The following is a 22,684-nucleotide window of genomic DNA, read 5'->3' as shown; positions in this document are numbered from 1 at the left end:
TCTTTGTGTCCCCAACCTGAGGATTCCCCCGTCACAGCGTTGTGTTAAACTTCACCCAATTGTTCAGCTAATTCTTACGCTTCTCCAATTTTACTGGCTATGATGTTTTTATTGGGGTTCAGGGAAGCATGGCTAATGACATCAGCAGGCTTTGTGATTTCTCACTGCCAGTTTTCTACACAACTCACACTTTTGTCACTCAAACTGCACCCTGTTGCCTCCACAATCCATCTTAAAGCGCCGGCATGGGGGGTGGGGGGCTGTTAAATGGGCCCCTTCTTGGGATTTTGTGTTAGAAACAGAAAAGTTCCCATGAGTGAAGGGGATACATTAGCTTCTCCAGCCTCTGCCCCACTCTCTTCTCCACCAACCCCCTCCAACCTGCCCCCAAAAGGAATGAATTACATTTCTCTCCTTGTCCTTTAAATGAATAGCATAGTTTGGGTGAAATTATCGGGCAATTGCATGCCTTTTATGCAGATAATGCTATTTGATGAAAGCGGTGTTTTGATCTGCTCAGGATAATGCAGACCCAGGGCTGGCTTCATTGGGGAGAGTAAAGCTGTCTTCTGTGATAACTTCATCTCAGCATGAGGTCAGGCGGGGAAACTGGGCTGGGGGATTAAAAATGACACAGTCGGAGCAGCATTCAGTTCCCTGCTGTGCCCCTAGCTGCACACTATAGCTTATGTTTCTGATCTGTTATGGTATTGTCTGCCTTTCTCTCTCCGAGCAGAAAGAGATTGCTTAAAACTTTTCTTTTTGCAGCCAGAGGGATTAGTTCTGTGCAGCTTTTTTAATTAAAGAAACTGTATCTTTTTCAAGGCAATTGAAAGCTGCGAGGGAAGGGCCATCAACAGCCATAACTTTGGTACTATTCTCTGGAACAAAGTGTAAACTCCAAATGCGATATTCAGAAGCCAGGGGAAGGAGCTCCAGAATCCTGTTGTACGTTTAACCTCCCGTGATCGCTCGGGTCCCTCCGTGAAGAATGGTAAATACATCATTTTGTCGAAGTCTGGAGGATGCTTCCAGAAGGGGTGGCTTCAACTGCTTTGCTTTTTAGCTTAGCTGAGCTTGCTTAATTAAATCTTCATGATGATGGCGGAGTGCACTCGAAAATAGTGTGAGAGGGAATAGATTTGACTGTAGAGCCTTCCCTTTACCCAGAGACCACTTTTAAACATTCCCGTCCCCCTGGAAGTGATAACAGCAGAAAATGTCGGCTTTATCAGGGCAATTTGCATTTAAACAGTGCGAAGTGCAAGGTGATGGTGCTTTTCCATAAGGAACCTTTGCGTGGCCATCGGCGGTCATCGCCTTTACTAATCCGAGGGGAGCACGGACTGTGGCTGTCCAAAGCGATGATGCGTTTGTCAGGACGGATACATTTGAGTTGAATTTGTAGCTCAATTTAAACTCAGGTTCATGTCGAACAATCCTCAAATGTTTCAAATAAGGGCCATATGGTTATCACTTTACAAAGCACACGGGCTCCGTGCTTGGGTTGCAGCGTACACATCTCCAGCGAAATGCCACCCAGGTCCGTCGGAGACAGTCCCCAGCAGACAGCAACAAACAGGGCTTGTTCCCCCTGTCGGCCGCACCCTTGTCTTGAAGAAACGAAAAGCAGTCGTCTTAGGCTCTATCCGTCTTCCCATTTAAAATCCAAGGGGAATTGGGGAAATAATAAGGGTTTCATAAATAGCATCATATCGAATAGAAAATATTGAATAGACGCTTACTACAATTTTTTCCCTATTTCCGTAAGTACTACATCTGGCTGGAAAAAAAAAAAAGAGGAAAACAAAAATTGATGTCTTTGCCTTTCCCTGTGATATTTGTCTTGACTTCAACGTATGTTTCTGAGAAAAGTCAACCAAGTCCAGAAGTGACTTGATATGGCTTAGTATCATGGCCAGAATTTTTTAACTACACGTCATTAACACTCTAATGGGGCAGAAACGTCAAAAAGTATAGTTATAAATATATTTTCACAGTCAACTTATTTGTGATATATCTTTTTTTAAGTAGAAAGAATGGCAGAATTCATGCAGACATGGTATTCATGGTTCACTTTCATTCAGCATCTATTTGTTGAGCGTCTTTTATACTGGGTTTCCACTTCAAATTCACCTTTGGAAGAGGAAAGCCTGTATCATAGCTCTTTGTGTGAGAGCCAGTGGGTCCGACGGAGACTAGGCTAAGCCATGGAGCTCACAGCTCTTGGGAAAGGTCCTGACAAAACCAACCAACCGTCCAGCAGGCCCAGGGTGTATCACCTGAAGGAAATACAGAGGAAGCACTTCTGAGGGAGTGGGGTACCACTCAGGTGTTTTAATGAGTGGTGTCCGGAGACTGAGAGGACACCCCAGACAAAGGGAGGAGAGGCCAGGGCCCTTCTGGGGAAGGAGGCCATGTTCCGGGGTCAGATACTAAATGGCGTCACTCAGTGGCTACTCTGTTAACCCCATGTACAAGTTAATTTACAGACGGGACCCTGAAATAGCTAAAGGGCGTTGTATTATTAACAAACTTGTCTCATGTCCTTAATTTAGGATAAACATTGCCTCACCTAGTACCTACATTAAATATACTTACACCCTGAATACACTACATACTGCGTGCCTTAAAGACAGTCCTATATAATAAAGAGCGAATATGCTAATTAGACTGACCAGCAGAATGACCTTCCAGACAACCTTCCGGACGAAGCCAGGACTGCGAGGCCCAGCCAAGCCCCTTGCATGAATTTCGTGCATTGGGCCTCTAGTGTGTGTGTGTGTGTGTGTGTGTGTGTGTGTGTGTGTGTGTGTGTGTCGCTAACTAAAAAGTTGTGTATAGCAAATAGCCTGGCCGGTTAGCTAAAACGTCAGTTGGTTAAAACATCGGCTTGATACTCCAGGGTTTCAGGTTCCATCCCTGGTCAGGGCACATATAGGAACCAATCAATGAATGCATCAATGAGTTGAACAATAAATTGATGTTTTTTTCTCTCTCTCCCTTTCTCTTCTTCTAAAATCAATAAATAAAAATCTACAAAAAGAAAACATGACATTTTAGCCCTCACTGGTGTGGCTCAGTTGGTTGAGCATCATCTTGTGCACCGAAAGGTCACAGGTTCGATTCCCAACCAGGAACATACCTAGGTTATGAGGGTTCCATTCCCAGTTGGGGTGCATACAGGAGGCAAGCGATCCACGTTTCCCTCTCCCTCTCCCGCCCCCTCTCTCTAAAATCAATAAAAAATATTTTAAAATGTATATGGATTTTAAAAGGGACGCCCTGAGTACTATTATGAAGGTTGTGTCTTTCAGTGTGGAATCACGGGGCAGGTTTGAAGGGTACACACGGAGTTCCACCAGAATGGAAAATGCCACATGTGAAAAGATGCCTGTGTTCAAACTCCATCAGGGAAGCGGGTCTTTTCTGAGGTTCAAGCAAAACCAAGTCAGCAGCTGGGTTGTGGTCCATGCCTGCGTTTTCACCAAAAGTCAGAGACGCGTGGGGCTGGTCCACGCAGTGGGACACACACCAATGTCCCAGAAAGGCGTGAGCGTGGGCGCGGACCCATTTAAACATTGGTCTGTCTCATCACGGGGTCACTGGGTGGCTCCAAAATGCCTGGGCGTTGACAGAGGCCTACCTTCCTTAATTAAAGTCATGAAAGCATGTTTCCACTACAAGCAGTGATTTCATTTTATGACTTAGTCAGTGATAAAATTAGGATATTTGTTTTACAGTTTCCATCAATCTAACAGCCAAGGCACATGAGTTACTTATTTTTGCAAAGGGGGAAAAACGCCAAATACCCAATATCACTGCAGAGCTCCTTGGTTCTGAGGCTGCCAGTTGTTAATCAGGGGCCACATGCACAGCGATGTGTCCCACCACCGCACTACAGGGGCCTGGCGCTGGGGTTCCCCTGGATTCCCTGGCGGGGACCTCGGGGCTCCAGCCTGTGCTTAGAGCAGCCCATCACTTGTTCTCAGGTGAGACATTCCTCCTGTTGGAGGGATAGAGGGGACTGGCTTTCCTGGTCTTTTCAAAGGGCGAGCTGGACGGTCATTTCTCCCTTCCCAGGCAGCGCCCAGAGCCCTGGAGTGAGAGAGCTGGCAGCTCTTTTTTTTTTTTTTTTCAGGATGCTAATTCCATTCTTTTATTTCTTCATGCCACAAACATGTTTCGTTTTGCCACCTTGAAACTGCTTTTTTGGTATATTAATTTTAAACTGTTTTTTTTTTAAATATATTTTTATTGATTCCAGAGAGGAAGGGAGAGGGAGGGAAAGAGAGACAGAAATGTCAATGATGAGAGAGAATCATTGATCACTGATGGACTGCCTCCTGCACGCCCCCACGGGGATGGAGCTTGGGCTCTGATCAGGAAAGGAATGGTGACGCCTGGTTCCTAGGTCCAGGCTCAACCCCTGAGCCACACCGGCCGGGCTGCAGCTCTTGGTTTGGGTCCCCCGCAGGCAGGCCACTCTCCTGTTTGCTAGCGTGGATGTCACAGGCCCCAAGAATACCTAGGAGGCCCTGTGGTGTCTGGGAGCCTCCCTGCGGGACCAGGGACCTCCCTTCTGCAGGCCTCAAGCCCTGTGTTAGGGGAGGAAGTGGCTGCTCCGCACAGGAGGCGGCGGACAGCTCTGGGCTGGGTCCTCAGGACTGGAGGGGGCGCTGACACCCCCAGAGCAGCAGCATCCAGGGCAGGCCCTGGGGTGCACCTGTAATGAACAGCACACCCTCCGGAGGGAGGACACTGACTAGGGGTTAAATGGATGTTAATGTGGCTCCGCCTCAGCAGCCAGACAAGAGCCAGGCCCTCGCCCACCCAAGTGCAGGGGTCCCAGCCCACTCCCCACTTCCTAGGCGCTGGCAAAGGCCAGAGCAGGCCTTGCCGGGGTGGGTGGGGCTGCCCGGAGCTGGGCAACAGGTCTTTTTCTTTTTGGAGACACGCCTATCAGTGTGACTGGGGAGAGGAGTTCCGGCGGGGTGGGGGGCCAGGAGGGCGATGCTGCCAGCTCGGTCCAGTGGCCCCTTCTACCTGTTCATGCTTCCCATGAGGCGCTGCTCTAGCGAGGCAAAGGCGGCAGCAGCGCGGGCAGAGTTTGCAGTGAGGGCCGGAGGTTTGGAAAACAGACAGGACTTCTTGCATTTCCTCTCCTGGGATGGATGTTTTGTTTTGTTTCCAGCGGAGAGCACTGCGGGAGGTCCCCTCCATCCCCCATCCCCCGCCCTCCCCCGACAGCAGCCCCTGAGGCTAAAAACCCTCTGGCCACATTGGAAGCCACCTCTCTGCTCCCCAGGGTGGCACTGGGAGGAGAAAGCGGGCGCTGGATTTGGGCATTGCGCACCATCAGCTTTTCCTCAGGGCTCCAAAGGGCGGACTTCTTTGTTAGGGAGGGAAACCCCGCGGAGCCCCGCATTTAACACTCAAACTGCCTGCACCGCGGGCTGCGCCTCCCGCACGCAGATGGTCCAAGTCCCTGAGGACACCTGCGCGCTTTGTCCGCCAGCGACGCGGGCATGGGGTGCACAGGGCCCCATTCTTGAGCTCGCCAGTGTTTTGTCCTCACTGTATCCAATTAGGGTGAGTGTTCAGCGTCACATACCGAAACACTTTGAATATCATGTAGCAGGGAGCTGGCTACAGACAGGCTGCAAGATTTATGACCATTTCCGAATGGTCTGAGTCCTCTATTGTTCCCCGGGCGGGCGTCAACTCTAAGGAGGGTTCTAGGAAAAGGCCGAAAGGAGGGAGCAGCCGCCTGCTCGGCCCACCTCCCACCTGCGCTACCCTGTCATTCTTCTGTGTGGGCTCCTTGGGATGAGGCTGCGAGTCTGGTGTTCTGGGGTTTGTTTTGTGTTTCCTTGGTTTTGCTTTTCATGTATTTTTAGACAGTAAGGGACCAAAGAGCGAGGGAGCGTGTTACTTGGGCACTTACAAAAGTTTTAAACACGAATGGAACCGCCTTCAAGCTCCCTATGATCGTGTCAGGGATGCAAATGTTGAGTCGTCCCTGTGATTGTCCCGTAATATGGGGCGTTCCTTCATCAGTGACACGTTGTCTTTAAAAAATGAGAATGGCTAGAATGAGATAGGTGATAGCCTGGCCCCCCACCCCGACTTTTCTTCAAGTGTGGCATGCACTGGGCAGCAAGGGCATGGGGCCTGGGTGGCTTCCGCCCACGGAGAGGTGCCAGGGGTGGTGTTGGCACTGGCCCTAGGGAGCGGGGTCCTGTTGCAGGCATCCCCTGGCAGTGTGGGGGTCACTTCAGCACTGTAGGAACTCAGATCACTGGACTGAGCACACTCATTCAAGTTCAAGGATTCTCCTGGTGGGTTCTACCCCAAACTTTGGAGAAACTCTATCCTAAAGGCTCTGAGAGGAGGCATCGTTCTGTTTTGCCAGCGCTTAGTCTTTATGTCTTTACAAATGCAAGTCTATTTCTCTCCAACCCTAGTTACATCCGGGCCCTTGGTGCTGGGATGCCCTGCTCTGAGGCTGCGGGTGGGACGTGGGATAAGAAGGCGCAGAGCCCGCTGGTCCCTCTGCCATGCTTCTAGGGACAGGTCTGGGAGCCGGGGACACTGGTCCCAGCTACACTCGGGGGGGTGCTCCAGGCCCCAGCAGGAACCCCCAAAGCACCTGAGACCATGCACCTCCGCATCACCAGGGTCCTGAGACAGAGAGCTGCCCAGGTTCCATGGGCAGAAGGAAGAGCCCGGCCGCACAGCTGTTCTGGAAAAGTTGCAGGCGGGCAATACAAAATTCAATACAAAATTCGGAGCCCGGACTTCTAACTACCCAGGTGGGCATGCTCAAGCCTGGGCACCTGGCATAGAGGATGGGGCGCGGGAGCCTGCGTTTCACAGGGAGCCTGAGGGAGTGGAAATTGACCGTGTTTAGTGTCTTGGGGAGAGCAGCAAACTTTTATTTCCTCCCCCAGCAAAGTCAAGGCAGCAAGGGTGATGTTCAGCTGCTAGTGTGTGTGAGAGAGAGAAGAGAGAGAAGAGAAGAGAAGAGAAGAGAAGAGAAGAGAAGAGAAGAGAAGAGAAGAGAAGAGAAGAGAAGAGAAGAGAAGAGAAGAAGGAGCCTTCAGCGGACTGTAGATTTCTGGATTGCATCCCCCGACAGGTGCGCACCGGTAGGAGGTCCTCCTGTTTAAACCCAGGGGCAGACACTTGTTCTGTGACTTTGCGGAGTTGGGGCTTGTAAGGACCTCTGAGTGTTTAGAGTCCCCTCTCGGGTCCGAAGGTCCTTTGAGCTTTCCGGTCTGGGAGGAGAGGACGCTGGAAGGGAAGGCGCGGGGCCGCTCTCAGGGCTGCGGGCAGGATGGCGTCCTCTGGGGTGAAATCCTTAATTACCCTCCTGCCTCCGCATGCGTCTCGCTCCCACCGAGCGCCGACTGGGCCGCCCCGAGAGCCCACCCTGTGGAAGATCAAGAGAAGGAGTTTCCTAAGAAGGTGAGCGGTGGGGATGACACAGATAAGTGTTGGCACTGAGGTCCACAGCAATTACCCGCCCCGCCCCCTGCGCCCCCTCCTGCCCCGGGAGGCAAAGGACAGACCCCCGCGCACAGCCCGCGCGCCCGGTGGGTGCCTGTGAATTTCAGACGGCGCTGCAAGTTCATTAGTGTTTGCAATCAGCGGCGTCAGACCCCTCATCAGAGCCGAAAGCGGCGAGAGCCATTCATCAGCGGGAAGCGTTCTTCAGGGATGACCCCTGAGTCGCAGCGAGAGGAGTAGATGCCCTGATTGGTCACAGCGAGGGAGCCCTGTGCCTCCCCAACCTACGCCTGGCCTGGCGGAGGGAGGGAGGGAGGGAGGGAGGAGGGGCAGCGAACGTGGTTCAGTCCTGCGAATCCCATTTGACAGAAAAAGGCAGTAAACGGGGAATCTCTTTTTTTGAATAAAAAGAAGAAGAAATGAAGTACCTGTCATGGTGACAAGTGGCGCGCGGAGGAGTCCGGGATTATAAATGGTCGCGGCTGGATCCGGCTCGCCCGGGGACTGGCTCCCGCGATCCGCACGGGGAAGCGCATGGTAGGCTCCTCTCGGCCCGGCTCCCGCACTCACTCGCGGACACGTGTGCGCGCCGGCTCGGCTCGGGGCTCGGGGCTCGGGCACCCTCCGCCCGCGGAGCCCCCGTGCCATCCCCGGTCTGGGTGCCGCTCTGGGCGCCGCGCCCGCTGGCCTGCTCACCTTTCCCTCCCGCCTCCCTCGCCGTCTCCAGCCTCCCGCTCCCCAGCCCAGATCCCAAAACTCCGGTCCGGCCTCGGCAGCCAGGAGGCGGCTGGAGGGGCGGCGGGAAGGGAGGGGGCGGGCGCGGGGGAGAAAAAGAAAGTGAACTCATTGGCGCTGCGCGCTGCCCTCCCCTCGCGTCCCCAGCCCGCGCTGCGGGGCGGTGGGCACGGAAGGAAGTTGTAACACTTGCCGTTCTCTCCCCTTCCCGCCCCCCCGCCCCCCCACTCTGCTCCCTGGCGGGGCCCCCTCCCCTGCGCCCGGCTCCTTTGAATTGGCCGAGCGCGGGGTGCGGGGTGCGCGCAGCTCGGTGGACGCGGTGGCTGCGGGCCGGGCTGGAGCTGGTGGCGCGGGCAGCCAGCGGTAAGTGGCGCCGCCACCGGCGCGTCCTCCTTCCTTTCGGGGGTCCTAGTGCCCGGGCTTCGGTGCCGGGAGCGGGAAGGTGGGGGGGGCGGCCGAGCTTTCCCCAGCTGCCCGCCCAGGCAGCCGCCAGTTGGGCAGCCCTAGTGGCCTGGAAGCATCTCCGCCCGCGCAGTGCCCCCAGGTCCGGCCTCAGGGCTCCCGGCCTCCTGTCCCCGCCCCTCCCGCGCCTCTGACACCTCTGGCTACGGCTCCGGGGGCAACTTTGCCGGGGCCTCTGGCTGGAGGAGCTGGGTACCGCCCGGGTTCACATCGGTTCCCGGGAAAGGCAGCTCAGAGGCCGGCCGGCCGGGCGCTCGGTGGGGGCAGGGAGCCCAGCCGCTCTGGCTCCGATCGATCGGGGTGATCCCCAGTTTTGTGTGGGGCGCCGCGTCTTCCTCCCAGAGAAGGAGTCTGACCCGACCCTGCGGGGGCCCAGCGAGCGGGTAGCCCTGGGATGCCACCGCTTTCCGGGAAGGGGCAGCGAGGCTGCTCCAAGTAGCAGGGCGCCAAGTTGGGAAGGAGCGAGGGAAGGCGAGCCAGGGGCTGGGTGGCGCGTGGGCCGGTGCATCTCCACTGCAACTTGATCTGGACACTCTGGCCAGGGCCGGGGACACACCGACAGATGTCCTGAACCGGGCGTTTAAAAAATTCCAGGTTTATGAGTCTGCAACTCAATCAAAGTCTGTATCGCGTTTTACAACCTTTGGAAGGAGCTTCACACATTGCAGATGGCAGTGGGGAGGGCCGAGCCCTGCTGAGCACCTGCCTGTGCAGGATGGATCCTACCTGGACTGCCTCGCCTGCCCGGAAGGTGGTTGTAGTGGTAACCGGCTGCTAATTCTCATCGCTGATTATGAGTAACGAGGAATTCTGGTGTGTGACACAGCAAATGCATCTGTTTTCCGAAGTCCTTAGAATTTCAGGCAAAGGAAAAGTTCCCAGGTACTTTTGGGTAAGAGCAAGGGGAGTTAGAGAGTGAGAACTGTCCGCGCACTTTTTACAGGGCCAGGGCCAGCTGGGAGTCACCAGAACACGGCTGTCCCTTCATAATGCTCTCTTATCTTCTGATAATGTACTGGTCAAACATGTGTAGACTCCGGCAGAATCCACTGGGTGGTCTTTTCCCTAGAAATAGAAATATGTGCAGGCATTACCTTGCCCTTCTGTTTTCATAAGGAAAAGAAAGAGACAGGACTGGCCTCTTCGCAGGAGTACCCCTGAAGGTGGTATTGCAACTCAACAGAATTTGTGGGATTTTATCTCTTTAGTGAATTTGTTTAAAAATGAAGCATGTCCGTCCCTCACACCCCTCCTTCCCAATTGCCTTTCTGGAGAAGTTTTTGTAGTCTCTGGCGTATTAAGAACAGAGTTTAGAATTTAGAAACTGTACCATTCATGATGGAGTTTAATGTTTTAGTCAAAAGATTTTATAGGCACACCAACAATCTTGCTTTGTGTGTATGCCTTCATCCATTTTTGATTATCTGAAACTTTTAGCTTATATTTCTTAATACATGAAATTCTTGTAAGAGCCTTGAAACTTTCTATTTGTGATTTTAAATGCAGAGCAAATATTTAATTCTTGCTCTAAGAGCAAGAGGTTAGTTCAGTAATAAGACTTGCTAATCCCACTTTAAAATGTCATGGCATTCACAAATTATTCCTAAATTCTTCAAAGATAGGAGTTTATAATGAGTTTGCTTATTCTATTGTGTGTTTTAGGATTGTCTGTCTCTTCTTATTTTTTTCTTAACAATCTTGCCTTTTTTTACATGAATTTTAATATTCCTCTTACTCAAAGTATTATTTTTCCTAGTAGAAAATATACTTTATTTTAAAAAGAATATATTTATGTAGTTCCTTTGAGTAAAACAAATATATTTTTACAACTACTACACAATTTATATGAAAAAAGTATCTATATACTAATGACTGTGCCAGTGCTTATAAATTTGGAAAATATATTAGGATCTTGTGCCAATAGTCTTAATGTTAACCACCCATAGACAGAATATCGACCCTAATGAGGGTTGCTTGATTACTTAAAATAAAGCGGAGAAGTTTATGGTAGAATTGTGACTATTTTTCCATATTGAATCATTTTTGGATGGCTGTGTTTATTTTCCAGGAAGAACTGTTTTAGGTCAATCGTAGAAGCTTTGCTTGCTATAATCCAGTAGGCGTGTCAGGAGTCTTTGGTTGGAAAAGGGAACCTGCTTTATTAGGGTGAAGACAAAGGAACAGGAGGAGGCTTATCTTTGAACAGAAGAAAGCCCCTAAATAGAGTGAAAAGTTTTAAATTGATTCAGAAAGAAAACGTAGCTAGACAGTAATAATAACAATCCAGTTACCACCTTCAAGCTAGCCCTGCTTGGCTCTGCTTCTTCTAGCCAAGAGTCATTCTTCTCTTTGTAAAGACTCAAGCAAGTAAGAGACCAGGCAAAAGGGTATGGCTGTCACTGGGAGTAGAATGACCCGTCAGAAATACTTGATCAACTTTGGGCTTGAGGTACAAAAAGCGACGTTGTTGCCATAGCTGTGAACGTATGTTTGGAAATGCTCAAGTGTGTTCTACCTAGGAAGGAACTGGGAAAGAAGTCCAGAAGACGGTCACAGTCCCACATAAAAGCACCCCAAAGACAACTTCATCAGTTTATTCATATTGACTGTCTTAATAAATGCATTACCTCCTTTCTACTCAACTTTATTTCCCCTTTAACAAGTTAATGTCTGGTGGCTGGGGAACGTCACCAAGGTAGGATACTTACACTTCCGTGAATCGATGTATTCGGCAGCATTAATGAATTGCCTGCCTCTTCCCTGAAGATGTGCTGCGGAAACCTGTTAAGCCCATTCAGTTGCATGTTACTTGTCTATCCAGCGTTGCATTTGATAGTCAAATGTCCATTTTGACTTTCAGAACATACTTTTGCTGTCAGACTTGTACTCTGACCCACATTCAGTTACCCATCCCTTTGGATTGTCAGTTAAAGGCAGTGTTCACATTTGCTGTGTGAACTGGAATGGTACTTCCCGGAGGAGAATTTCACGTGCATAGAGAATAAAGAAGCAAACGGGGAAGCTAGTACAACGATGCAGTGCTGACCTCAAAGTTTCACCAACCAAGTCTTTAAAATTATGTCCTAGAAGCTTCTGTTAGAACATAGTTAAAATCTGATTTGGGAGGTACCGGTTGCTCGAAAAGTCCTGATAGAAATTTGGTGCTAACAACAACAAAACCTCTCGTTTCAAAACTGATTAATTGTCGTGTCTTATAAAAACTGATTTATTTCATACTTTTTATACCAAGCATTACCATTATGAAGCTCTCTTCCTAACTGAGATTAATGTTTCTGAGCAAAGCAGTGGTTTGGAGGGCTGCATTCATTTTAAGTGCTGTTGTAATCAATTTCAGATACAGCATTCCACAATGGATCGGTTTGCATCCAAACCTGCCTTATTATGGAGAATTAACTTGTTGGTGATGGATTGTAATACTTCTACATCCTGAGAAGTCATTTGTTTCCAAACAAGTGTGATGGCTTGTGAGAGTTTCAAAATATTGCTTCTTGTAATTAAAACAGCCTTGTTGGGGACTCAATTTGAACTTCCTCTGAGCATTATCTGCAGCACGAAGAATCAATTCATTAATATATTTTCAACTGAAATAGCCTTTTTTCTCCCTAAGATCTATGTGCCTCAAGGTTTGTTTTCTCGCTCTTCTAAGGGTTTTATGGTCCTTTGAGTCATAAGTGGTAAACATATACCTACGTGTTTGTATCAGTGGTCTAGTTGAGTTTTTCAAGGATTTCTTAGACTCACAGCTCTGTCTTGTGTATGCATTACAGCGTTATTTCACAAGGTGGTAGGTGTAACCCTAACAATGAAAAAGAATGCACTCGAGCCAATTCTTTATCCTCTTCGGAAATCTTCAAAGATGGTGAATGCTCTGGTCCCTCCTGTGATGTTTGCATGTGTTTCTTAGTTGTGTCCAGTGGGCCTCAGTGTTGTCAGCTTCGTAACCTCTACCGAGAGACCATGCCTGTTAGAATTTCCTTTGGCTTTGGTCCGTATTCCATTGCTTCCTGTGACACATGCTTACAGTCTCAACGAAATAAAATATTAAGAGTGTAGAGAATATAAGAGTAATATAAGGTAATGACATCCTGCTGTAGCTATAGTGTAGGGGATTTTTAAATAAAGATGCGACTGTTTTATAGAGCATATAAAGTCCCACGGTGATGCTGTTCTTTGATTGCAGGATAACAAAACTTGGTAGAACATATGCTTATTATATTTTAATTGTCTTCTCTGTAATGACAGATTACTTACATGGACTTAGTGTTTCTCTGGTTAAAAACATTCATTTCAAACAGTTTTAAAGGCTAAAATAATGCAACTTAAGATGCCATTTTCAAAGCATTATTTCAGCCAACCTTTAGAATATAAACTAACAAACCACAAACATGCTCTATGATACATATAGATGTTGCATACGCCAGAATGACAACAGGACACATTCATTTGAAAGAATTTTGATAATTTTGAAAATGATTTTGATTAAATAACTCAGGTGACTGGGTAGTCACAGTGGCTACAGAGAATTCTCCTAAAAGACAGTGATCTATGCAAATCTGTTTATTTCTGCTTTAAATAATCACTGTGCGAATTAAGTCAAGATCGAAGAAGATACTCATAAGTAATATGGCTAAAAGATTGAAACCATATCATATAATGTATCATATAATAATAATAATAATAATAATGAAACCACTGTCCTATTGACACTCTTGCAGTCTTTGGAAGAACTCGGACTGGGGTGGCACTGACTTTTCAAGCAAGTTTGTGTAGGTGCCAGTCTTCACTGATAGGACTCAGTGAGATGGTCGCTGGTTCTAACAAGTTCCGGAGCCCTGCAGAGTGAGTGTCATATGACCAAATTGTGGGGACATTCTCCTCTGTGAGTTAAGGAGTCTGTAATCACTTATGGGCATGTGACCATTTTAAAAATCGTTTTCCCCATATTGACAGTCGTCTGGCTTGCTCTGAACTATGCAAAAAAGAGATTAGTATCCCCTTTGCAAATGAAGTGAGTGTTTTGAGAGCCCCTAGTGTGTATACATTCAAACTTGTATTTTCCTATTCAGTTCTATGAAAGTTACGGTGGGGTGCTTTTTGTTGATAAAGTGTGTTTTCAAATGTTGTGGAATACTTTCACTTCCAATGGAGAATTTGGGGAAGAGTGGAGATGCTGCGATTGAGTTTGCCCTGGGGGGGGGCAGGGTCATATTATTTCATAATGATCAGCTGTATTATAACTGGGTCTACTGGGTCTCTGCTTCCACATTACAAGGAGATGGAAAGTGGAGGAGAGGAAGGAGAAATAGTGGGAATTATGTTTACAAAGAGTGATGGTCCTTTGAGCATTTTCTCTGCGTAGCTGTGTGTTTGGTAGCAAAAGCAGTCTAGAAAGGGCAGATTTGATCATTTAAGTTAATTGGGTAAGTACAGAAGAAAATTGACTTCTAATCTTTTTTTTCACTTTTAAGTTTATGCATTTTAGATCCTTGCATGTAAGTATAAGCATCATCAGTGTTTTTAAAAAAAAATAAAGAAATTCCAAATATTTTACTTGGTTCTTCATATTTTTGGGGAAAAGAAAATGTAGTTATACCTCTGTCTTAATAGATATTCTTTATTTGCACATGGGACTGAACACCTTATCATTTATAATTTTATAATCCTAGATTTTATAAAGAGACTTAAAAAAACACTCCAATTATTTTGAAAGATCATTAGAAGTAACTTGCAAGGTTACTTATCTTTGAAGATAAGGCTCTTAATCCATAGATTTCAGTCATTCTGCCATTTCTTCTATTATTAGTTGCAGTAGCCAGAATTCTTGTGATAACTCCTCTTCGGTTTGCCATAATTTAGAAAGAAATTATTATTCCTTCAGTCAGATTCAGAAGCACTTCTGAATAGTGGGATTATGGGAGTTTGTGGTCCCTGCTGGCCCCAGAAAAAAAAAAGAAAAAGAAAAAGAAAAAGGTATTCCTTTATTGGAATGGGTTATTGCGTCTTGAGTTAAATTAAGCTCAACTAATATTTTATGGTGAGAATCGTGGGCGCCCCATCACGAGGAGGAGGTAGGGCATCTTTTTGATAACAGGGACATTTCTCTAGGAAAGACCCTCCCTTGCTCCAGAGCACCCAGCACCCCGCTGTGTCCAGCATTTGGCTTCTGTGGAGGGCGCGTCAGGAGGGCTGCTGTGCTTGGACTCCTCGTTGAACCAAACGGTATGTGATACCGAGAGAGAGACACACACAGGCTTGAAATGGCTTTGCTGTAATTTATACATGAAGTGTTTTCCTGGGTTTGCATGGAGCACATGCAAACATGTTCATACATATGTAAGTTTATTTTGGTAATTATAAAAGCCAGCCCGTGGAAAGGTATATTTCTTGTTTATTTTCTCTACCAGATCCTTTTTAATAACGTAACTTCTATGCTAATACTTTGATCGGAGCATTTGGAATTTGTCAACATGTAGGTGGGGAAATTTGGCAAGGGACGATTCTTTTCAGTCGCTCTGAAAAGAACGCTGGCACAGGGCTTGTCATTTAAAATATTTCTCTCGGAATTGACAATAACCTCCAGCTAAAGAGAGCTGTCAGTCCTATGGTTCAAACCTGTGACTTGCTCCTCAGACGGACAAAAGGAGCATCTTGACCAGGGCCAGCACGTGCTCCTGTGTTTATAAGGAAAAAGGAAATGAAAATTTGAAAACGTAAATGTTGTTCACTTGCATTTTGTGTAATGATGAGAGTAATACATCTAGGCAAAAAAAAACCCAAAAAACCCTGCAAATAACAAACTTAGTTATTTAAATAAATACAGACAGGAGACTCAGTCTAATAAGAGAATAAAAGCTATAGTATAAATAAGCATATTTTGTCTCTTCATTGCCACAGAATAGGACATTCTTCTTGGAGTGATATTGCTGAAGTTGATGATGACATCAATAATAGTTGAGGAATAACTTGATATAATCGAAATAACTGAAATATCAATCCCCTTCATGTTTGCTAACACTGTAGGAAACATTCCAAAAGCATTAGAAAGCTTTTGAAAATAATCAGACCTTCGAAGAGAAAGAGAATATGTTTGTTTCCTTCCAAAGCGGTTGACGAATTGGGGTTCAGAAAGAGGTGAAGGTTGAAGGAAACTTCGGCCAGGTTGTTTTTCTCCAAATTAAAATAGGACATATGGTTTCCAGCTCTGCTGTATCTATAAGTTGATATTTCTGCTCCGAGTTAATTTTTTTTTTCCGAGTTAATTTTTAACTTGTCTTTCTCTCATGAAGGTGCTGGCACATTTAGCATTTAAAATAAATTCCAGCTTAAACAAAAATTAACATTATTACTTGGAGGTAAATCGTACCTGTCAAACCAGAATTGAATCCTCACTTCTTGTGCGTCCGAATAGTATAGCTTTTTCTCGCCTGTGTGAGTAGACTGCCCTAGTCTTTGTTTCCTGTGGTTGAAAAATTAAGTAAAATTTTCCCTTAGTGTTACTTTTGTCCTAGAATACACTATCTCTGAATGATAAGCCTCTGACATTACAACAAAACTTAGAAACAATGTGGGCATGTTAAGTTGATTTGCCAGTAAGATTTTTTTCTTTAATTATTACTAATTTTAAAAATCACATGTGTGTCAGAGACTTTTAATAAATACCAAAGATATACTACTTTTTTAATGTTTTCTCTGCTGTGTCTTAATTGTGACATAATTTTATATATTGCTTCAATCTGTATTATATTAGGTGGCATAGTATATGTGCAGTATGATAACTTTAAATGAAAAATCATTGCAGTGATATTATTTTAAAATTAAATGTATTTTTTTAAATACTGTACAGAAGGATCTAAAGCACAGTATATTGTAGCTAAAGGTACAGTCTCAAACAGAAAAGCCCTCACTGTATCTTTTCATATGAATAAACTTTCATCATTAAATTATGTACATATAACTTTTGTCTTTTATATATTTCCACTAATGAGAACTTCAGGTTTTTGTTTATATGGATAATGTGCTCTATAGTCCATAAATAAGGAATTTAAAAATATCAGTAATCAAAATTTACACTAACATCAATTTAAGTTTTTAAAGAATCTGAAGGGAATGAAGATGGTTAGGTAAATCTAGAAATCATAAAAAAATTTAACAAATATTTCACCTTACATAACTTTGACACTTGGAAAATTAAGTCACATAGTATTAATGCACTTGTAAAACATATGTTACATTTTATACATTATTTATTGATGTTCCGGTTTAAAGTAATCTCAGTAAAATTCATATAATCTTGCATTTCATTTCAATCTGATCTTAGCCAGTTAGGTCAACCCTTAGGATAGCCCTGACAGAAGTCTGATCTCTTTTCCTTCAAGTTTCATATAAAATCTGCTCCTTCCAATAACACAGCTCACCTCTGCTGTGCAGGTGTGTGATGTCTTTGACACGGGAGCGACCTGAGGAGAGGCTGGTTTTATAAGATGCACTAGTGAACTCTCACATCCTCTGCTGAAAGCAGCTCTTAAAACGGCACTGCACTTCAGATAGGAATCTTTGCATATCAACTTTAGTGAGTGCTACGTTTGCCCATCAGCAAAGAGTCATGTGAATGACTTAAATCCTTGATGTATCAAGTACTTCATTTAAATGTCATATAAGCTATATGAATTGGTTGTATAATTACCACCTGTGCTTTCAAAGGCTTGATCATCCTGAATGTTGAAGAAAGCAAAGTATTAGTAATTCTCAGCCTCAGAAATTGTTATTAAGGTAGACCTCTTAGGGACTGGTTTATTTTTTATTATTTTGTTTTTACCTTTAAAAATATCTTCGAGGGTAATTTGTATCACTTAATCTTAAAACTGGAGCATAACCATTTGATTTAGGAACAGATGTAAATCATTAGTGCACATTATGCATTTTCTTTATCAAATGAAAGTATCATGAGGTTTTTCTGGGTGAGATTCTGGTTCTTTCAAGATTAAGAATCATTGGTATAAATGGTTAATTTTGGAGGAAGAGTGTTATATAGTTTTAAGTCCCCGTTATTACTTTTAAAAGAATATCCCCCGGGGAACAGGAAGCTCTGTGGATAAGCTGCCACTCTTTGATGGAGGATTATATAGTTTCCCCTAAAACTCTGATCCAGGAATCTATTGCACAGCAGTTTTTTCAAGTAGCACTAGACTGGCATGGCCATCATTTAATTCCCTTTAAAAAGTTAATTGGTTCCTTTGCTGAATCTAATGTTTATGTAGAATTTTAGTCTAAATAGATATTTTAGGAATTAATAGATTCAACTCCTAAAATGCAAAGGTTAATAACTAATGCAAGCGAGGGCAGCCAGAAAAGTTTGGAGGATGCGTTCACATTTACGCCACGTGACCAGTGGATTCATTATGCGCAGTCCCGGCCCTTTACGTGGCTTTGCCTAGTCAACGAAGTCTGAAGGGGCCGGCGTTAGTTCTGTGTAAGCCTTTCCCGTGTTAGTGATATTGAAAGCAACTTGAGAAAGAGATAACAGCATGTGGAAATGAAGCCATCGCGACTTATGAAGGTTAGTTAATTTTCTCTGAACATGTATGTAAAAGAGTGAGGCTATGGGAGCATGCTTTGGTCATGAATTAACGAGAAAAAAGCAGGCTATTCTGTGTGGAATGAACAATTTCTTATAAAGCATTTGGAGTTTCACAGAAGTGTTGTCATGTTCGAAGGAGACTTTTTTTTTGGTAAAGGAAATGTGTTAAAAATTGAGGGGTCAGACTGGACAATTAATTGCATTTATATTTCTATCAGTTTTCATTTAGTCAGTGTCAATCAAATAAGTTACAATTTATCCTATTAAAATATTAAATATTGACTAATTAAGGTTATTTTTATTGTAAAACACAAGTGATGCCACATAAAAAATGTAATGTATTATAGACAAGAATTTGCCTTAAGAATGGGTCCTTATTTCTGAGGCTACTAGCTTCTTCAAGTTCAAAAAGAGTAGCAACGTTTATTATAGAAATTGCAAAGGGAAGAAGTAAATTTCTTACAACTTAAATAATTCAGGTTTTTCTGTGCTTATTCATTGAAGCATACGATAAACTTCAAAAGATGGCTCTTTATAATGTTCATATTCCTGTCCTGAATTATTATCCTCTTAAGGTTTTATATGTACATATGTATCTCTTGTGAAAGATATACAAATCTAAATGTTTTTCTATTTTTAGAAATTAGATTGAAAATATTTATAATGAGGAAACGATTTCAAAAGACTTGTTTTATAATCACTTTAATATCACAATTGAATACTCAAGCATCCTAAAGGATTCTAGACTTTTATATTGGTATAAATATGAGGCTAACACATAAATAATAGTACCTACACACTAGCTGGATAGAATCAAGTTTCAATTACTTTCTACAATTTTTAGCAGCAGAAGAATGTAAATAAGACCTTAACATGTTTTAGGTAGATATTGTCACATTTTCACTTTATTACTAGTGAAACACGAGGTTACCACATTTTAAACTAATTGGTTGGAACACATCAGTCATCATGTTGGCTGTTTCTGACTCTTGGGCTCTCTGCGTTTTACTGTCGGGTGTGAAGTCACACAGACTGAGGCTGTGGACGAGCGGGTTTCTTGTCTCCATCAGCTTGCAGAGAGCCCTAATCCCTTCCTTCGTTATTCTAAGCCACTTGCAGATTCTAATCCTTGCTCTCTCCACAGCTGTTTGAGGATTTTTTTTTTTTTCTATTTTGCAAATGTGCTGGGTATAGGTCCGTGGACGATTCAAACGCCCTGTCAGTGGTTCTTAGGAAGAAGTTCAGAGGTTAAAACAACAGCGGCTTCCCCGATACTGGGCAGTAAAAATCACTGGAAGGCCAATACTTTCTCCGCAACAAGGACGTTTTTATGGAGTCAAGTTCCACTCAGTCAAGTGGTTACTCATTCCTCTGGGACGTTTTCTAAAGTGATGACCATACTTTAAACTCTAAACAACAGATGATAGTTTCGTTCACTTTCTAAAAACCCATTAGAATATGACATTGTAGGGAGGAAGGTATTAATCCCTCGCATTTCTCTTCATGTACCAAGCTGGAGAAGGCTATACGTCCCGTGGGCAGCCAGCAGCTGTACAGTGACTTCACCCTGTAGAAACTTAGAGTCCTCTTTGGAGAAAACTCAACATGGTTACTCCCATTAATATTGTTAATACAACACAATTGGAAGCCCTAGCTTTATATAAACCTTAAGAAATGTTAAATTTGTCCACTTTTAAGGACAGCCTGTCTTCGTCATTTGTAGTCTTCCTCTTTTGTAATGCCTGAATGTTTCCCAGGTCTATGTACAGGGGGACTAGGTGTTTATAAGAATGAGTAAAGGTACTTTCCGAGATTAGAAATGTGGAGAAGATCATTGTGTCCAGCACCTACAAAGATATTGTATATGAACAAAATCATTTTTGTTTTCTTCTGTTTGAGATTCAAGAGAGAATCTGTTGCCTTATGAAAATTCTTTTTTTTTAAAATATATTTTATTGATTTTTTACAGAGAGGAAGGGAGAGAGATAGAGAGCTAGAAACATTGATGAGAGAGAAACACCGATCAGCTGCCTCCTGCACACTCCCCACTGGAGATGTGCCCGCAACCCAGGTACATGCCCTTGACCGGAATCGAACCTGGGACCCTTCAGTCCGCAAGCCGACGCTCTATCCACTGAGCCAAACCGGTTTCGGCATGAAAATTCTTAAGAACACAAGAAAGGCAGGGGAGGGATGGATAAATTAAGCTTTTTTTAGAGGCATACATAGTACGTCATATTTCTAGGTCTTTTCTAGTGAGCATATTGAGTGTGGGAAAAGGTAATCAAAGGTGAGGCCCAAATACGGAAAATGCTTTAGTTTCAGGGAAACTTTGGAGAATATTTTAGGGGGAAAATGTTCTATTTACCTTCAGTTAAAACTTGAAATTTTCCTCTTTTATGTTTAATACTAGAGGCCCGATGCAAGAAATTCGTGCAAGGGGCCCGGCCCTCGCAGCCCCAGCTTTGTCCGGAAGGACATCGGGAAGGTTATTTGGCTGTCAGGTCTAATTAGCATATTATGCTTTTATTATTAGAGATATTAGAAATTAATAATGAACCACTGCCCCTGAACCTATACAAATGAAGAGGTTGTATACATGTAGTGAAGCTGTGTCCTGATTTGAATGTCCATATTTATATTTAATTCATGCCTTACTTACACCTACATTTTCCCTCTCCCAATCCCTTTCAGTCAAACTCCACATGTTCTGTCAGTGTTCTGCGTCCTGGGGAAGACTGAAAGAAATAAGACACGATCTTAGGCCCTTAAGAAGTTTCTACTTCCAGGTGAGGATGAGATAAAAGCTAACTGAGAGGAATGAAGGTGATTAAGGAAGCCAGAGAGGTCATGGGAGAATTACTGCTTTGGTCAAGTTGTACTCTGATAGTCCATAGGTCTAAGAAATGCCAGAGAACTGAAGGGAGTACAAAGACGGAGCCTTCCTACAACCTGCAGACCTTAGCAGTGCCTTGAAACTCTATGGGACATCGGAAAGGCCCCGAGACAGTAACTACTAAGTAACAAAGTCCCCTGGAGTTCACACATGTGTAAAAGCATAGAGAGCTGAGCAAGTCAGAACCTATGCCTCACCCTTCTCCACTCCACACATGGAAGGCCATAGAAGCCCAAGGGATGGGGCATTGGGAGCCGGGGGCCTGGGAAAAACAGAGGTTGATCAGTTCCTTCCCTGTGGAATAGCTTGGCCAAATGTTCGTTGCACACTTGCCCACAAAACCCTGTGAAGGCCTCAGTAGACCCTCAGCTCTAGCACAGTGCCTGGCCCTGAGCAGCCATCAGTGAGTCATTGATGCGGGAATGAAATCATCGCTCACTCTGCATCAGCGTCAAGTGCCCTCACTAGAGAATAGCTCCTTTCCACAGAGGGTGTGTGACCTTCAGGCTTAGGTCATCATTGAGGCCAGTGTTGGCGAACCTTTTGAGCTCGGCGTGTCAGCATTTTGAAAAACCCTAACTTAACTCTGGTGCCCTGTCACATATAGAAATTTTTTGATATTTGCAACCATAGTAAACCAAAGACTTATATTTTTGATATTTATTTTATATATTTAAATGCCACTTAACAAAGAAAAATCAACCAAAAAAATGAGTTCGCGTGTCACCTCTGACACGCGTGTCATAGGTTCACCATCACCGATCTAGGCAGTGGGTCTCAACCTTCTGGCCCTTTAAATACAGTTCCTCATGTTGTGACCCAACCATAACATTATTTTCGTTGCTACTTCATAACTGTAATGTTGCTACTGTTATGAATCATCATGTAAATATCTGATATGCAGGATGGTCTTAGGCGACCCCTGTGAAAGGGTCGTTCGACTGCCAAAGGGGTCGCGACCCACAGGTTGAGAACCGCTGGTCTAGGGTGACTCAAATTCCACAAGTATGGTTCTGTTGTATGAAGATTGCCTGTGACTCATGTTAAACACACGGCACCAGCAACGACCTGCCAGCACTTGGATGAGAACAAAAGGTGCAGCTGTAGACTGTAGATCTTGGAGAAGGACAGGCATTGCCCTGGAGGGGTAAGGAGGTTCCCGGAGAGGGAACAGAGGAGGATCAGCACCAGCAAAGTGACGAGCAGGTCACAGCAATGTTGGCAGGTAATGTAGATGTAGGAAATGGACCGGCTCATTTGCATGTAAATGTTTCACTTCTACACAGATGTATGTTCTCATATTTCTTTTTTAAAATATATTTTTACTGATTTCAGAGAGGAATGGAGAGGGAGAGAGAGATAGAAACATCAATGATGAGAGAGAATCATTGATCGTCTGCCTCCCCAAACCCAGGCATGTACCCTGACTGGGAATTGAACCGTGACCTCTTGGTTAATGGGTCAACCTTCAAACACTGAGG

At 44.7% G+C, this 22,684-nt stretch overlaps 1 protein-coding gene across 6 annotated transcripts in view; it reads left to right on the top strand.

Moving 5' to 3' along the window:
• Positions 1-7,917: 7,917 nt before the first annotated feature.
• Positions 7,918-22,684, top strand: part of TENM3 (teneurin transmembrane protein 3) — a 584,034-nt gene continuing 569,267 nt past the window's right edge. For 5 of the 6 annotated variants that reach the window (XM_059685785.1, XM_059685788.1, XM_059685787.1 and 2 more), the window contains exon 1: positions 7,918-8,049. The gene's annotated coding sequence lies outside the window, so the exon portion shown is untranslated. Of the gene's footprint in view, positions 8,050-8,472; positions 8,611-22,684 lie in introns of those variants that run through there. The other variant, XM_059685784.1, reaches the window with a different exon arrangement.

The sequence above is a fragment of the Myotis daubentonii genome, chromosome 2 (genome assembly GCF_963259705.1).
Source record: "Myotis daubentonii chromosome 2, mMyoDau2.1, whole genome shotgun sequence".
NCBI lineage: Eukaryota > Metazoa > Chordata > Mammalia > Chiroptera > Vespertilionidae > Myotis > Myotis daubentonii.
The sequence above is the reverse complement of the archived record's forward strand: the minus strand, read 5'-3'. Positions and strand labels throughout refer to the sequence as shown.